Consider the following 5,326-nt stretch of genomic DNA (forward strand, 5'->3'; position numbering starts at 1 on the left):
TCTGCTCTTCACACAGAGAAGAACACAGATAGCATATAACCAGGGGGAAAAGTTGGGAAAATTTTGCATGTTAATTTAAATGGTAGAAACTAGCAAATCAGCAAATAAGGCATAGACTGTAGCTAATGTCTTTGGCATAAATGATGTATTTTTGTTTTGTATCTGTAGGGCAATATGGCACTTCAGATGACTGCTGCCTTTGTTTCTACAGTGTTAATGAAACATGAGTAAGGTGTAAACCATAGCAGTGAAGGTACTGATCCAGCAAGCAGTTAATTCCCATGACTGAGTATTGAATTCAAAGATAGTAATCATGTAAGTATGCATGCAAGCATTCTTGTGTTGATAAGTTCTAGATTCAAGTGACTTCTGCTCAAGTTTTAACTGAGAGACAGGAAAAAACAAACAGATTGTCTGGTACTTAGTCCAGTTCTTTAAAGGGAGGTAACCTCCCTCATCCCAGGCTGAACTTGTCAATCTATCATTTTATATCTGGGTCATTCATAGCAGAGCCTTTTTTCTTCGGTTGCCAACAGTTCTATATTTTGATTATGTTTTCAAGCAGCTAAAAAATAAGCAGAAACATCAAGTTTGAATGAAAGCTGTGTGTGTACTGAAGCAGTCTTCAAGTTCAGTAATACATACTTTTACTATGAAATTATCATGAAACTCTTAAGAAAGAATTAGTGATGGGAAATTAGACCGAGCAGATAAGTTCTGAAGACTACATAAGTTTCAAGCTGCAACAAGTTCAGGTTTGACCACAGGTGCATACAAACTCTTTCTAAATGATGTACATGGCTTTTAGGAGTATATGAGGTTGCAGTGGAGGGTTAACTTTCTATTCCACTCTTCACCCATTGGGGCACTTAGCATACAGTTCCTATTTCCCAAATTAACTCCCAGCCTATCTGTATTCTACATCCTACTTAACAGTTTCTCAAGAAACTGCTCATGCATGCCCGCACACACTTACAGGAAAGTCTTAAACCACCCTGTAAGGGAAATCTTCAAAGCAGTTGCTCTTGAAATCCTGACTGTTCCCAAAACTAGATTAAAGACATTAGAAATTTAATCACTTTTTAATTTCCATTTTCAATTAGTGCCATGCTTTATGGTGTAAGGAACACAGAAGACAGAAAAATTTGAGGGTTTTTTCACCCTACAGTTTTCCTGAAGAATGTGTCACTATTAGGAAAAAAATCATCTAGATTATGGAACAATCTTTTTCATATTCCCTTTAATGGAAAATGCCCCTCACCATGGCTCCAGAATTTGTTATATTTAATAACACTGAATATATTCAGTAACACTTCAATAACTGTTGTGGGCAGATATACATGGTAGACAGCGGGCAGAGGTAAACTAGTTTTGCCTGTGCTCTAATTAGAGCAACCAGAAGCTGGATTCACACGATTATCTCAATACTGAACCTGGGCTAGTTTGTTCTCTGGAAAGGTGGAGTGCATTAAGCAAGGCCCAATGCTGGGATAACCAGGCTTGTATGGCTTCTGGTTGGCTCAGAGTGTGGGTACAATTTTTGTGTGTCTCTTGAATAATACACTATGCAGACGTATCCCCATATTATGTGTTGCATCATTTTTAATCACTAAGTGCTATGCATCCATACCTATAACGTTATTTCTAGGAAGGAAATGAAAATCAAGTGCTTCCTTCTGGGCAGTGTTTTCCAGCCCCCTCACTGTGACCTGGTTACACACCACATTCCTCTCTTATAGTTGGAGCTTGACTCAGTAGGTTGAGAGGAAGGGAAAACAGACAATAGAAACTGGTTAGAAAAAATTCTCTGATTTTGAGTTTCTATTCTATGATAGGCTGAAGTGTCACCTTTGCCTCCCTGGAGAAAAGCAGCCTGTGTGCAGTGCTGTGCACGATGTGACATCTCTACACCCTTAGTGAATTGCCCCTGATCCCAGAGGGTGTGTGAGTGCAAACCTGGGCAGTCTGAGATCTCTGCACTCTTTTTGCTTACAACACAGTCCTTTGTGCCTTTCCAGACTGCTCATTGCAAGAGGCATGAAAGAGGAATCCTGTCTGCACAGGATTTATGTCTAGGAGAAGACGCACTCAGTCTCTCCCTGTCCACCCAAATCTTTTGGGAAGCACCCGTATAGTGTAAGCAGAACTCTCTATTTAGATTGGAAGGCCTCTTGGTTTTCTTGGAAAGCAATCATTTATGAAGTCCACTGGCTTAATGTTGTGGAGAACTATGCCATGGAAATTATTGATATGTTCATATTCAACAAATTTGTAAAGCCCTAGTAAGAGTGGGCATAAGGAGCCTTAGTCTGACATCTAGAATTAATTCCAGGAAAGAAAAGTTTCTTCTCCAGAGATATGTAAGAAGCCAATGTCGCAGAGTTGCAGTTATAGTAGATGTATAAGACCCGAACAGCTAAAAGAATAGTCTAATCAAAAGCTCATTGAATGCAGTGGCAAACTTCCTACCAGCTTGAGAGTTGAAATATTAAATGTATTTCTAGTCTGAAACAATCAAAGAAATTAATGACTAGAGAAGGGTTTTTAGCCTCTGCATAGAAATGTAATGGAGGCTGCCTTCCCATGACTTTTGATACTCAATTTATCCATTTTTATTTGGGAGATCAATCACCAGAGTGTCTGTGCAACTTACTTCTTCAAGGGAGTTCAAAAACGCATTCCTTAATAAATCTGCCACCTTATGACATTGGACTAATGACCACCAATTTCCACGCCAACCTGATTTTCCTTTCTTGTTCATTATTCAACACACACTGATTAACCCAAGAAGGGCCAGAGAACTCCTGAAGATCAGCATGGTTTGGCATCTGTGCATCTGCTCGGTGTGGTACATCCTGTGGTGACTGGGAGCAGATCTGGAGCCATAGGCTACTATAAAGGGGGTCAAGACATTCTCTGGCCCTAAGGGTAAGCAGAACAGCATCCACATAGCTAAACTCCTCATCCCACCATCCCAGATAATGTAAGAACTACTAAGCTGTATAGACCACCCCATGTAGTATCTAAATCCATGGTATGGAGGTGTTTGTGTTTCTAATACAGCCAGAGCTGGAGATGAGTGGAGGAACGTCAGGACTGCCATTTCCACTGGAAGTGGATTTGCAGTCTGATCTTAGTACATGTCCATGAACATGCCCACCACAGGGAACTGACAGCACTGTGACAGTGTGTTTGTTTAGAATTATCTTAATTGATGCTGAAGCTTTTCATTGCTTCCTGTTTATACAACCTCCAATAATGTTGAAAGATCAAATGCAAAAACCTAGCCTGGCAGTTTTCAAAAGCTGTCAGGGAATATAACAGAAATGACTTAGATGAATGTACTTTCAACTTCCATGAAAAATAAATGTATGTATAACACATCAGTCCACTAGCCTCTGTGGAAAGATGTCCATGGATGCTTTTAGGTCTAGGCAAATATGATTTTCTTTTGCAGTGTCATGAAGCCTGGGAATCTCAAACAATAATAAAAATAAAAATAAAATTATTTGAGTTACTTTTTTTCCTGTATCTTCTATTTGGACTTTGGGATGTCTTAATGTCCGTGGTGGGGATCTGAAAAATTATCTGACCCATTTCAATGTTGTGAAAGGTGCTTCAGATGTGTATGTCCTATAAAGTATTATCTAGTTAGTTAATAGTGAACTTAATAGGATTAATATCAATTAATTGAGGTTTTCCCCAGGACTATAATTATTGTGTATTGATTTGTGTTTTGGTAGGTCTTTGTGACTTGTCTGGGTACTCGATCATGTGCACTGTGTGGTTTCTAGTACTAAGAACTGGCCCTGTTTTTCCAGACTGGCAGAGTTCAGCCCACAGATTCGACAAAAAATTCAAGTAACTTTACATGTGTCTTAATTTAGGAATGGTGTTCTTCAATTTATTAATTCCCACTGAAACCACTCCAGATTGTGCTCCACTCTCTCACTTCCCCCTTCCCTGTGGATCCTGTACTGATGCTGAACCAAGATTCAAAGATCTCTTTCAGTGGTTCCGTCTTCTCCAGATAACTTTACATTTCGCCTTTCATAGCCCCATGCTTTATGTTCTCTTCCCAGAAAATAGCAATAACAAGGCTGTAACATATCCAGAGATTTAAATATGAAAAGGAGACAGTGAGCAGTTTAGCAGTGACTTCTGTGGAAGAATTTGGATCTCTTAGAAGTAGTGGGTAGTCTCCCTACAGGCAAACTAAACATATTAAGGCAGGATTATTAAGTAATCCCAATATACTGGGATTACTTACCTCTTCACATTGCAATTCATCATTCTGTCTTCCATTTAGATTCACTCTAAATTGTCAGAGTGTAGGATAAAGAAGAAAACATTCATACCACCTGTGAGTGTGATAAAAATTATCCTAAGAAAAATTTCAAGTATGTGAAAGAGAAAAATATTTTGCTTTCCGGACTCATATCTTTTGATTTTCAGGGACTCTTGCCTAAATCCAGTGAAGGCAAAGGGAAACATGAGAGGTACTAATCCTCATAACTAGGCCAGTGTTCTGCAAAAACAAGAGTCAGTATGGCATCAGTCTTATTGTTGGAGACATTCTGCATATTTCTGTTTATATATTGTACATTTCTGAGTTTTAGAAGAGATGACTATATTCATATAACCTGTGGATCCTCAAATCAAACATTTTATAGTCTTGTTGCAGAGGTTAAAAGCTTTCAAGTGATTTTGTGCTCAGACATTGTAAAACAGATTAGTGTGTGTATGTGTGATGAGGGCAGTTATTTTCAGCTGCCTAATATATCCCCAGCCTTACTTCTGGGAGGGATTGAAATTTTATTTTGGTTTCAGTGTCCCCAGTTGACTGAAAACTATAACACTGCCATGTATGTCTCAGTTCTATCATTGCCAGGCACTTCTGTGCATGCTGGTCATTGGCTTAGAAAAAGGAAACAGGAAGCACCTTCAAGATGTGAAGGAATCAGAGCTTCATTCCAGAGGGGAGGAGACCTGAAATATTTATAGCATTCACCATGCAACTAGCTAACAAGGGATGGGGGAAGGTATGCTTGATATCATCTTTCTCACTATCTGTGGCTGAGTTATAATAATAACCCCCCTTCCCTCTCAACTTACCTTTCTAAAAACAATAACACAAAAAGGAAATACATTTAATGTCATCTGCGTGAGGTAACACACAGTGTATCTTCTTAAAAGCCAGGGAAAAATGTAGTAGATAGGTCAAAACATAATCTGTTGCCATCCCTTTGCAGTACTGGGTACTAAGACACCTTTGCACCAACACAATTTTGGAAAGCAAACTGAAGCTAACAAATTGCTCGTGTTT

The sequence above is a fragment of the Empidonax traillii genome, unplaced genomic scaffold, assembly GCF_003031625.1.
Source record: "Empidonax traillii isolate 1590-97213 ecotype Southwest subspecies unplaced genomic scaffold, ASM303162v1 scaffold66:size1465758, whole genome shotgun sequence".
In the NCBI taxonomy this organism is placed as follows: Eukaryota; Metazoa; Chordata; class Aves; order Passeriformes; family Tyrannidae; genus Empidonax; species Empidonax traillii.